Here is a 13,639-nt window from a genome sequence, read left to right as displayed (position 1 = left end):
AGAAAGAGAAAGAGAAAGAGAAAGAGAAGAGAAAGAGAAAGAGAAAGAGAAAGAGAAAGAGAAAGAGAAAGAGAAAGAGAAAGAGAAAGAGAAAGAGAAAGAGAAAGAGAAAGAGAAAGAGAAAGAGAAAGAGAAAGAGAAAGAGAAAGAGAGAGAAAGAGAAAGAAAGAAATGAAAAGAAAAAGATAAAAAGGAAACGAAAGGGAAAGAGGAAAAGGAAAAAGAAAAGGAAAATGAAAAAGGGAAAGAAAAAGGGAAAGGAAAGGGAAAGGAAAGGGAAAGGGAAAGGGAAAGGGAAAGGGAAAGGGAAAGGAAAAAAAGGGAAAGGGAAAGGGAAAAAAGGGAAAGGGAAGGGGAAGGGAAGGGAGGGAAGGGGAAGGGGAAGGGGAAGGGGAAGGGGAAGGGGAAGGGGAAGGGGAAGGGGAAGGGGAAGGGGAAGGGAAAGGGAAAGGGAAAGGGAAAGGGAAAGGGAAAGGGAAAGGGAAAGGGAAAGGGAAAGGGAAAGGAAAGGGAAAGGGAAAGGGAAAGGGAAAGGGAAAGGAAAGGGAAAGGGAAAGGGAAAGGGAAAGGGAAAGGAAACAAACGGACTAGAAAATACATGAGATGTGTTGTAAATTCTTTATCTTATTGTACTGTTAAAAAACAATATTAGGAAAAAGTAAAAGGGTATATAGAAAAGCTAATTAGGATGCACATCAGGAGGTGTTTGAGGATTTTGTGGGTGGACAAATCCACCAACATTTCTGTTTCCTGATGCATATCCTTTATTTTGTTGTTGGAATGGAAGATTAGCAGCCTACAGAGTGATCCATGAAAATTAAATCAGTGTTTCTCTCTCTGACAGATTGTTTTCAGTGAAATTTTATTAACATTTTAATTACATTAACAGAATGAAATGATTCTGTGATTCTGTGATTCTGTGGTGAGGCACTGGAACAGGTTGCCCAGAGAAGTTGTGAAAGCTCCATCCCTGGAAGTGTTTAAGGCCAAGTTGGATGGGGCTTTGAGCAACCTCCTTTAGTGGAAGGTGTCCCTTCCCATGGTAGGGCAGTTGGAACTAGATGATCTTTAATGTCCCTTCCAATCCAAGCCATTCTATGATTTTCTGATACACTACATTATACATATTTTCAAACAGAATTGCATCCTTCGTCTACAAAGTTAAGATTTTTAAATAACAAAACCATTTTATAAAAAAATGAGTTCATGGTAATAAAGAGTGAACATTATAAAACATGGAAATGGTAATTAATAATTTAAGGAAAAATAATAAATGATAAAACTCTTATGTATTCCTTTGACTATATACAGAAATATAGTGATAGGATTCATTACCCCTAACCTGGAATGCTAAAAACTAGGTATATATGTTAATCATTATAAAATTCTTCAATAATTAGTGGAAAGGAATTTCCACTTTCAGAAAGCCATCTTTCTCTTCCTAAAAATGTGCATATGAATGCAGAAATTAAATCATTTAAGAATTTTTTACTTCTTCGCACTGACTTTAAAGGGAGTTTAACATGACTATCTAATCCTAGTTATCTAAAGACAAGTAGATGTATAGATTAATAACAAAAATAAACTACAGCACAATGAAATACAATGGTTTTGAAAGATGAGTTCAAACTTACATGAGTTCTTCAATACAATAGTAAATGCTTTTGATAATTTTGACACAGAAACAAGATTCTCCATACAAGTTAGATTATCTTTCCTGCTCCAGATTCAGGATATCTGTATATTCATCTTGCTTCATTTCTGAGATAAATTCAGAAAGCACAGATAAATCATTGGAGCTACAAGGGATAATCTTCTTGTCTCATATCTCGTGTATATCTTGATCAAAAACTTGTATTCTATAACTTCCATATTTTTACCAAAAAGGTATATTTAAATATATATATATCTTTATTTATGCTTTTATACTTATAAGTCTGTATGTGCACACGTGTTCTTGTGGGAATGAAGACATCTGTGCACCTTTGCAGAAAGAGTAAATTAAAGAGAAATAAGAGGTGGATAAAAAGTTCCCTGGTCTGTGTGATCTAGTAAATAAAATAGGTCATGCAGGGACATGGACATTTTCTTGTTTTCTGTTACTCTTCTTTCCAGAAACAAATGTCAAAGTAGGAAAGGAATTAAATCTGTTGAGCTTTTGGTCTTGGTACTGGGATGAAGTCCTATACGCCTTTGGATGTGCTTTTTGATGAAATGATAAGATTTCAGTAAGGAATAATTCATTAGATCACTGGAAGTTTTGTTTAATTTTACTTGAGATGTGGAGGCACTGAAGAGTCTACTAAGAAATCAACTAGAATTCTCATCAAGACACATTCACTGGACTGCTCTTTCTATAATTTAATATAATGTAATAATTCAATGTTGCTATGATGCCTCTTAAACTTGACAACTAGGTGACGGCCAGTGTAATATGATTTGGTCAATGACATTTCCTTGATTTTCTTCATCAGTGTGCATCAGTCTATTGTATCTCCATTTTGTACCAATATTGTAGTGACATTGAGGCAAGGATTATATTTTCCTCTTAAATTTGTGTATCACTTAACATGAATAATTTATCATTGGAGACTAAGATTTTTTGACATGACAGCAGTATAAATTATTATAATTTCAAAATTACTAACGAAACTTCAAAATTATTGGCAAACTGACTGTCCTTCATTGCCTATGGATGCTAAACAAATTAATGTGAGGCAAGACTCAGTCAGATAATTTGAGTGACTCACTCAAACAATACAAGATTAAGACGTAACTGCTGACAGAATATTTGGCAAATATGTCAAATGCCAATTCCTGCTGGTTGTTCGAGAATAAACTTGAGTGGTCCCTGGGATCCTTCTTTGATTTTTATGGCTAGAAAATGAAATTAATTCCTTTGTAAAAGGCTAGTATATGAGTAAAATGATGTTATAAAAATATCCTGGGTGACAGAACTTTTGGAATAAATTGAGCTGGTTACTTTGAAATATCTACAGTTACATGAGGAAATGAAAAGCTAAAATTAGAAATACACTTGAACATATAAAATCAACAAGTGCTAAAAATATCTAGAATATATATTACATATAATCTCATCTTGTAATAGATGACTTCAGAAACACAAAAAGCTGAATGAATTCTCCTCAAGTGCCAGAATTAAAGGGCTTAAAATGGACTATTTTACATGGACCAAATTTTGTGTTCCCTCTCCTCCAAATGATCATTTTTAAAAGTATTTGAGAGCTTTTGGTAACAATACAAAGACAACTATGTCAATATTTTCTGCTAAAAGGATGCTGCAATTGGCCAGTCCTGGGCCCCCTTAACCACGCCACAAGTTCCTGACTCTCTGGTGAGTACCACTTGGTGCTCACCAGCAAACAGGTACTTGTCTCATGGCTGCTTCCCACCTGGGGGCAGTGGCTGAGACCCTCACCTGCTCCAATTTGTGTCCCTAAGATGTTTCAGGTGTTACTACTACAATTTTGGGGCTCCTCACGCCCTTTGGCCCCAAACCCACTCATGTCTCCCAGCAGCTGGGATCTCATCTCTGCAGAACCCACATGTGTGGGACAGAGGGAGATGGCACAGGGAGAACTGCAATGTGATTTAACAAGGAGACAGGACAGGCTGCCACAACGAGGCTCAGAGATGCGTGAGACAAGTGTGCACACTGGCCATGGCTGCACACAACCGGGCCTCATACCCCATCTGCCTGTTTCCCCCCTGCCCTTCCCAGTGTTTTCACCTGAATATTCCCTCCTGTATTTTACACAGTCCCACTGGCACTCCACTCAACCATCCCAAATCCCCGTGATCTTGTTTCCCCCTTCTTATGGCTTCCAAAGCCCAGACAGACTCTCCTCAGGGTTGAGCCTGGTCCTTCTAATGGCCATTGGTAAGGGATGGGAGGATGTTTGTTCTTGGCTCTATCTCTGCTGTCCCACGTCTGTCAGATTCACATTCTTGTGTCCTTTTTGTTTATCACTTCCCCTTGTACTTTTCTTTGTACGGAAAAGATTAAATATCCTCAAAATTTTTAGTTTCAAACATATGATTTTATGGAATATTTGGAAATCTGAGCAATAGGTAAATCTAGAAATCAATAAATGGTGAGATTTATTATTTACTATATATGGCTAATGAACCGCAGGAAATGTACAACTTTTTCTATCAGCCTCATCCAGATATCCAAGACTTCTTGAATAGTCAAGAGTATACAAAATGTCACATAAGCCCAAGGTTAACAAACACCTCATTGTGAATTACTGTAGACTGAACAGCAAAACAAAACTAGACTAAACCAAACTAAACTAAACTAAACTAAAGACTGTGAGACAATATGTGAGTAAATACTGTGAGAAAATTATGTATAACAAGATGAAGGAGAATGCATTCTTTATTTATTGAATAAATAAATTTCCTTCATTCCTCCCCCAAAAGGATATTCTATCAGTAAAATTATTTCAAAAGTCTGAGAAGAAATTCCATCCTTTTCATTAGAAAAATCTTGCTCAAATACTTTTGAAACATATAAAAAAATTCAGCAGAATTTAATTTGGGCATGGTTATTTTTCTGAAGTTTATAATTGCTTCTTAAGTAAGAAAGGAGACTTATTATTACACTTCACAGATGAGAGTTCAGGATTTTGATTAAAGTAGGTATACCACAGTAGTTCCCTATAAGATACTTCTCAAAGTGGCAATATGATTTGGATGCAGCCTCTAGACACTACCCAATGTATATAAAATATCGTAATGAACATGCGTTATAAAATGCTATAGTTTATATAAGTACTTTGGTGGTTTTACAATCTTGTAATTCAAAAATTAATGTTCTTGGGAAACAGAAATAAATATTTTTTACGTATTTAAATGAAAAGGACTATGTAAAAAACACATAGTCTATAGGAATTTCTTACCATACTATGGAATGGAAAAATATTTTCCTTTATTTCTGTCACTTATGTATATAGTAAAATTCTTACACGTATAGAAGCAATCATGGATTCAGAAAACACTGTTGGTGTATGTGTATCTGAGTAATTTAAAAAATGTGACAAAACACAAAAACTTCCTCTTTATGTCTAGAGTGACCTGTAAACAAGATATATTTTACAGTCAAGTTATTTAACTTTGTAATAATCTCTTTCTTTCACTGTATGTGGTAAACACATTTTCTTAGGGAGAACAAGGTATACAGGAAATAAATCTTTGACAATGCAGTTATGGAAAAAAATCTGTTTTGAATAACTGATTACTGAAAGATCATATTTAGCTAATATTGTAGACACTTTTTGTTTTCTGAGTTGTTGAGTGCTGGATTTTATTCAATTTCTTGGGAATATTTTGTGTATTGAGCTGCCCGATCTTTTACATTACATGTTTTCTCAGTGAAAACAGAAACCTTCTTTTCTATGCAGTACTTCAACTGCTGCATGATTCCTGATTTGCAACCCAAAGTTCCATAGGCTTTTTTGGCTGATGTCTTATACTCTGCTGCAGCTACTTGAATATGTATGCTACAGTCTTTTTCACTATTACTAGATAATTTTCTGGACTCTCTTGCCTGCCACATCTCTCTCTCTTTGTTATCTCTCTTCTACTGTTTTACATTTTCTTGGCTAACTCTCATTTTCTTATCTCTTGAGTATGCTCTCCTAATCTCCACAGGTAAAAACATTGTCAGTTTAAACAGTTTACTCTGTTTTTTAAACTTGACCAAACTAAAACTGAAATAGCACTGAAGTGATTTTAAATATTACTTCCTTTTCTTTAATCAACACATTAAATAAAACTATGCAAGCATTTATCTTTGAAATACAGCAATACATATTTAATCTATCTATCTATCTATTTATTTATTTATTTATTTAGTGAAGCCTTATATTGTATGCTATAATAAATAACGTAGCATAGTTGTGAAATCTTAGCAGTTGCCAGCTGTTTTAGATTTGGTGGCCTGTCCTCAGACAAATGATGCATCCACTGCAGTTCTGTCTGCAGGTCCACCCAGCAATAAGGGTGACCAAATTTGCCTGTTGCTCAGTCTTATTACACACACACAATCACATACACATATGCGTGCCCACTACAGTAACACAGGTGACCACATAGGCAGAAAGCAGTGCCTTACAGGCATCCACATAAACAGAAAGAGCAAAGATGCTCCAGTCCTGTTTCTCCTCTCTAGATGGTCATGATTGAAGTCCACTCACACAGACACGTGCACATACACACACCACACACACCAAACATGGGTATCTCCAGGAGATGGTCTTCAGCAATCAGCCTGTGCAGTACCTGGCCCCAGGAAACACTTTCTTCCAGTTGTTGGCACCTGGACATTCATGCTGATGAGGGTATTTCATCATCCCTCTCCAGCAGCTAGTGCTCAGGCTTCTCCTGCTTGCTGGCTTTTCCAGCTTGAGGTTCATGAGTGTTACACACTCAGGAGAGACAGGGAGCCCACCCAGAATAGAGGTAAGAATGGGATTTAATAATAAGATGAAAAAGACTGTAATGACCAGGTGCAGGGCTCTGGCTCAAGTGTACTGACCAGCACCCCTTTAGGTATCACTCGTCCCTTTTATCTCCTTTTCCTTATGTTTTTCCACACTTGTTCCGCCCCAATCCACCTTGTTCCCTCCCTTCCCCCATCTTAGTCCTTCATCTAAACATTACATAAAAGGTTTGGCATTATCCCAAATGCACTTCCCTTCTAATGAGTCTTAAATCTCTGTATTAACCCTCTTCAGGTTGACTTGTGCTCTGGATACTTTGGTTGAATCCTCTTGGTGGGGTATCTGCAGAAGGCTAATTGATTTCTTTTGACTTAAGAGAAGCCAAGTCAGTGTGCCCTAACAGTTACTGATCAAGTTTTTAGTACTTAGAATTACTTAGGGTTCAACCACTTACTGTGCTTAATTTGTTTAGTATTTTGTCAGACCACCTAGACAAGGCATTTGATCTTTTCATGAGTCCTTCTGATGTATATAAATCTCCAGGATAATTTGAAAATGCTGGGCACTAACGTGAAGTATCAGGTAGGATTTTGAAGCTTACAAAAAAAAACCTTTTTTTTTTTTCTCTTTTTAATCCCCAGGGAATCATATCAGTATAAAAAAGCAAAAGCAGAAGGTAGTAACATAAGGTTGAACTTTTTTTTTTTTTTTTTCCCCTGTGCAGATGTTTGAATGACAAATAGCACAAAGCTTCTGTGATATCTCCTCTAATGGAGTGATCATTATTTCAACAATAACCCTGTTGCTAATGGAGTTTCTGGCATCCAGGAATATATAACACCAACTGTTTTGTTTATTTAAAAGAGCATACTACACAAGTTTTGGCAAATGGAAATTGAGGCTCATGGTGTCGGACATCATGAATAAAACAATACATTTTTGCATATTTCTAGAGTGAAGAAATATCCTAGCAAAATTTTAAAGTCTGAGGTTTACTTCAGGATCTTCTGAGACTGAAGACTTGAATGTTCCCAACAATAACAGTAAGAATGGGACAGAGCACAGAAAATTATACACCTGTTCGGGCCAATAACATTTGATAAGAACATTTTAATCTTCCTCAAAGTTTATTTATTTATTATTTTATCCTTAAATGAGCTTTCAGCATAATGCTAAAATTGATATTGATGGGTTTCTAAGGCTTTCTTTGGTCTCGCTTAACTATACTGCCAATCTTCTTCTTTCCTGTGGTGCTAAATTAGCCCATGCAATTTCTGCTTTCAGCTGCCAGTCACACTTCCAGGATTGCAGGCATATTGCTGTGATATAGCAGGACTAATGATGGTCAAGAGCTGAAAAAATAAAAAAAATAAAATTCAAAATTTGAAGGGAAAACATAACCAAAAAAAATATGTAAAATACAAAGGGGATAAGGACAAAGAAAATGAAAGAATAGAACACATTTAATTTTATTACCCACCTGACAAATCATCCTTCTTCGAAAGTTTGTTTCTGAAGTTTCGAACAGTGGGATAATTCTGATTATTCTTTTTATGAAAAGGCATATGCACAGAGATTTATTTTGCTGAACTGTTTCCTACACTGACCGTATTGATTAGGGTATCAATTACAATTGCTTAAACAGAGATATCTAGGGACATCTGAGATTCCCTAGGATATTCTCTTGTCCTCCAGCTGCTTCTCCAGGAGGCTACAACCCCCCACCTGGAAGAATATGGGACTTGTCTGCCAAGCTTGTGAAAGTCTCAAATCATAGAATGATAGAATATCCTGAGTTGGAAAGGACCCATAAGGATCACCAAGTCCAACTCCTGGCACCACACAGGTCTACCCAAAAATTAATACCGTCTAACAACATAGTCCAAATGCTTCTTAAACTCTGACAGGCTTGGTGCCATGACTACGTCCCTGGGGAGCCTGTTCCAGTGCGTGACCGCCCTCTCGGTTAAGAACCTCTTCCTGATATCCAGCCTGAACCTCCCCTGCTGCAGCTTGACACCATTCCCTCGGGTCCTATTGCTGGTCACTAAAGAGAACAGATCACCGCCTGACCCTCCACCCCACCTCGTGAGGAAGCTGTAGACTTCAATGAGGTCTCCTCTCAGCCTCCTCTTTTCTAGGCTGAACAGGCCAAGTGCCCTCAACCACTTCTCATATGTCTTCCCCTCTAGGCCCTTCACCATCTTTGTAGCCCTTCTCTGGACACTCTCCAACAGTTTCACATCCTTTTTGTACAGTGGTGCCCAGAACTGCACTCAGTACTCAAGGTAAGGCCACACCAGAACAGAGTAGAGCGGGACAATCACTTCCTCCGACCAACAATGCCGTGCTTGATGCACCCCAGGATACAGTTGGCCCTCCTGGCAGAATGGGCATGCTGCTGGCTCATATTCAACTTGCTATCAGCAAAAAAACCCAGATCCCTCTGTAAGGCATGCTAAATGGTGCTGAAATGCTTCCAATGACTTACAGAGATATGGATTTTACAAAGATTTTACTTTAATTACAAGCATATAGATTTACATGTCTTAATCAAAAGCTGTATGCTTTTCCCAAATCAAAAATAGCTAGTAACTAAAATGTAAACCAGCGGCAATCCACCTTGAAAAGGAGAAAAAGTAAACTGTTACAATTCAAGCTGTAACCAATAAAATGTAAGCAACAAGTATTAACAATCTGATAGGAAAATGTCTTGTTTTGCTGTTAGTTTTCTACACCAAGCTGATTTGTAGTGGTTGTAATATCCCAAACATAATTTCTCAAAAGTTTATCTTAATCTTACCTTAATCAATTTACCTGTAGGTTGGAGAATGTTTTTTTTGTTTGTTTGTTTCTTTGTTTGTTTTTAGAATCAGTAGAGATGTATTTCCATGCTTAGATCTAGCATCAGAATGATATGCAGGATGGAAAAGCTCAAAATATGTATGTGATTAGACAACTTGGGTTCAAGTATTTTGGTTGTTTTTTCCTAATGAGGTAGAAATACTGAAAAAAATACCCCCCACCCCTCAGTATTGACAAATATAAACTGACTGTATAAATTATTATGTTACAAAGAGGTGCCAAGGTCTTCTGGCCTGGGCACAAACAGAGGGATATCAGGATGATCAATCCTGCTGAGATGTTTTGAAAATCCTTCAAATTTGTGTTTGTTTTTCTGGAGATACATCTTTTTGCACAAATGTCATCACTAATTGGTGATGACTCACCAATAAGTGGTGAGTTGCCCTAAAATGTTAGATTACACATTGAAGAAAAAAAATCTAAGTTATTGTTAGGAATAGATTTGAAAGGAGCCCTGGACAGCACCTATCACTTGACTTGCATATCATAGAATCATAGAGTCATTAAGGTTGCAAAAGACCTTCAAGATCATGTGGTCCAACCATCCCCTACTACCAATGTCACCCACTAAACCATGTCCCTAAGCATCATGTCCAACCTTTCCTTGAACACCCCCAGGGACAGTGACGCCACCACTTTCCTGGGTAACCTGTTCCAGTGCCTGACTGCTCCTTCTGAGAAAAATGCCTCATAATTTCTAACCTAAACCTCCCCTGGTGCAAACCTCCCCTGGAGGCCATTCCCTCTAGTCCTATACCTAGTTAGATAACTAGTGAGAAAAGGTTGACTGCCACCTCCCCACAGCTTCCTTTCAGGTAGTTGTAGAGAGAGCAATAAGGTCTCCCCTGAGCATCCTCTTCTCCAGAGTAAACAACCCCAGTTCCCTCAGCTGCTTCATTCTCCTATCTTCTTCCACCATTCTTTAACCTTCTATTTTCATAGACTCATGGAATCATAGATTGGTTTTGGTTGGAAGAGACCTTAAAGATCACCTAGTTCCAACCCCTCTGACATGGGTGGCTGGGATATCTTCCACTAGACCAGGTTGCTCAAAGCCCCATCCAATATGGCCTTAAACACTTCCAGGGATGGGACATCCACAACCTCTCTGGGCAACCTGTTCCAATGCCTCACCATACTCATAGCAAAGAATTTATTCCTAATGTCTCTTCTAAATCTACCCTCTTTTAGTTCAAAACCATTACCCCTTGTCCTATCACTACACATCCTGTTAAAGAGTCTGTCCTCATCTTTCCTGTAGGCCCTCTTTTGGTACTGGAAGGCTGCTTCAAGATCTTTCCAGAGCCACCTTTTCTGCAGGCAGAACAACCCCAACTCCCTCAGCCTGTCTTCACAGGAGAGGTGCTCCAGCCCTCTGATCATCTTTGCGGCCTTCCTCTGAACTTGCTCTAACAGGTAAATTTTGCCACTCTTCTACTTCCCTTTCTTTCCCTCATTTTCCTCCCCAGAATCAATCCGACAGCTGGTACTTTTTCCCACTGCTGTTTTACTGTGCAAATATCAGTATTTGGTAAGTCTAATACCACTATTTGGGTAATCTCAGCATTACATGGTTTTTACCTGGTTGCCTTGCAAGGCTCTGCTTCCCCGCTCTCCCCTCCAATTGCCTGTTTTGGCCATCTCTCATGTGGCAATATCCTGAGCAGCTGTGTAACAGGATATTCCTCATGTCTCTAACTGTAACTATGCAGTTTCCCAGTACCCAAATAGTGACATAAGTATCGACCTGCAGCCCTAACATATCATAATTTCTAAATACATGACTACGTAATATTTTAAAAGTATGCAATTAAACAGAAATATGAAGTGTCCACACACAGCAGTTTTAGCATTTTTACAGTAAATAAGGAATAATGTGCCACTGGAGGGGGGTGGGGGAGGGGGGGGTGCGGTTGGGGGAAGGTTACAAGCCCATCAATAAAATGGATGTTCATGAATTTGCAGGAGCAGAGACCATGTAGCTCCAAAGAAAGTTCATGTTATGGCACCTAAGTGCATTTGCGGAGCAACACAGGGTTCAACATGGTCTTGGTTCTGAAGGAATAAATGAGAAATTTCTATCTTCAGGATGTGACCTAGAATAACTCTAATAATTATCTGTTATTTGTACCAATAAACATAATATAAATTGGGATTGGGATAAACAATTATTAAACAGATGGTCGAACATCACACACACAGGTACTTCTATAGACCGACTGACCTAACAGAGAAGTATTTGAAGTGGCCAAAATGGTTGTGGGCAAAAATACTATACCTGGTATGACCTATAAATTAACAAGTATTTATTTATTTCTTACCAGAAATGGATCTCTGCAAGCATGGATGTCTTTTTAGAGTAGTAGCTGGTTAAAAGACAAGAAAGAAAAAAATAGAAGTAAGCAATTTGTTAACTACAGTGGAAGATAGGTACTAGAAGTACCATCTGAATGTCTGAACCGGAACATGTGCACTTCAACATAGTCCTGAATATTCCAGAAAAGAAAGAGAACAATGAAACAGGAAAGAACACAAACTTGCTTAGGATAGCCATATCTAACAATGGTTGGAAGATAAAATTCAGTGTCAGGAATGTAACTTGATCTATTCACATACAGTGACAGACTATAAATCATTTCTAAGAATACGGGAAAGATATGCAGTAGCCACTGCAGACTACACCAGTTGAATGTTCATTTTCACTTGCCATTCATTGTGCATCCATGTCTTTAACTTGGGATACTTTATCCCAAGTAGGGAAGGGCAGAACTGATAATCCTAAAAAGTTAGACAAAGTGTTTGCTGATTGGAAATGGGGAGTTGGAGAGATATGGAAATATTTCTAAAATCATAGGTGTAAAATACAGTGATTCTAACTTGGTGGTTGCTGAATATATAGATACTTTTTTATTTCTCTTCCATGTTCTGGTCTTGTTTAAGGCCGACAATCAATGGTCATTCGTACCAAACAATAATTACCTCAGTAATAACCCCTGCCTGGAAAGTATTAGTATATTTCTGAAACAAGAGGAAATAGCCTGTTTTTGTTGAATCAGCAAAACAGATTTTCTAAAAAAAAGTTTGAATTAAATTTGTTTATATCAGTGACAACCATCAATATTCTCTTGAACACTTTTTTTTTTTTCCTTCTAATAAAAAATATTTTTGGTCTCATTTATTAATCTGTTATTGTGCTCAATATTAACATCAAATTTGTTTTTCTGGAGTCAAACAAAGACATTGGTCTATAAAAAAACTTCCCCTTTCCCAAAAAATGTTTGAATAGCAATGTGCCAAATACACATTTAGATAGCTATTTTTGGAGATACAGTATTATGTGTTACTATGCACATATTTATACAAGGTACATACTTATTACTACTTTCAGATTGAAATGATGTTTTAATTGTTATTTCAGAAAACATTTTATTAAATTTAAAAGAATTCTAACTTAATTAGCTAAGACAGGCACCAAAAGGTACAACTGCAGTTGATGGATTAAAGACATAATTAGAAATTTATCTTTGCTACAAATTAAATATAAATGCATTTAGGGGATTGGCATCAGTAGTACATTTACCACCTTGATTGTTGTTCAGAGATTAAAGTCCTGGCAGAAAAAAGTTCACAATGCAATCAAATGTGTGATTAGGCTATCATTTTGTTCCCATATAGTTCATGACTGGTAGCAGCAATCTAGATTGCTAAAATATTGCCTTTGGCAAACAGAAGATGGGATGTCTTCTACATTTCAAGCCCAACTTTATTCAAAAGGGTATTTTAAACTAAAAATGACATTTTTTCCTCTCTGCAATGCTGACCTCACAGGCAGCAGAAAGAAATGTTCTGTCTAACTAATTAGAACCATTATAGAGAGACTAAAGACTATTAAATAAAGTTTACTGAATTATTTATGTCACCCAAAATTTCTTGTCTTGGCAGATCAATCTATCCAGACATGGGTTTGTCAGGGGAAAAGGAGAGAGAATGCCATTGTCTTAAATGAGAATATTCATTGTCTTAAATTCATCAGAGGAAAGGAGGACATTATACATTTACTCTGGTAAAAATGGCTAGTAACCCTCACACCAGCAAGTCTGTGATGTTGTTCGTTTCTATATGCTAAGAAATACCATAGCTGTCATTCTACATTTTTTTCTTTATTTAAAATAAAGTCTTGTCAGCTGGGATCCTTTTTAAATCTTCAGAATCTTTCTGAATGTCCTTATGTCTTTACTGAATTTACTCAGGAGAACCTTCCTCTATGCAGGTATAATAAGCATATTTAGAGTATTAAACTTTTATTA

The 13,639-nt window shown here is 37.2% G+C and overlaps 1 long non-coding RNA gene across 1 annotated transcript in view; it reads right to left on the bottom strand.

Annotated features, from left to right (window-relative positions):
* Nucleotides 1-7,319: 7,319 nt before the first annotated feature.
* LOC125180607 (uncharacterized) overlaps nt 7,320-13,639 on the bottom strand; it is a 31,993-nt gene continuing 25,673 nt past the window's right edge. The window contains exons 3-4 of the long non-coding RNA XR_007159319.2: nt 11,654-11,698; nt 7,320-7,819 (exon numbers count right to left, since the gene is read on the bottom strand). This is a non-coding gene — a long non-coding RNA (uncharacterized lncRNA). The remainder of the gene's footprint in view (nt 7,820-11,653; nt 11,699-13,639) is intronic.

Source organism: Anser cygnoides, chromosome 1 (genome assembly GCF_040182565.1).
Source record: "Anser cygnoides isolate HZ-2024a breed goose chromosome 1, Taihu_goose_T2T_genome, whole genome shotgun sequence".
NCBI lineage: Eukaryota > Metazoa > Chordata > Aves > Anseriformes > Anatidae > Anser > Anser cygnoides.
This window is presented reverse-complemented; position numbering and strand designations above follow the sequence as displayed.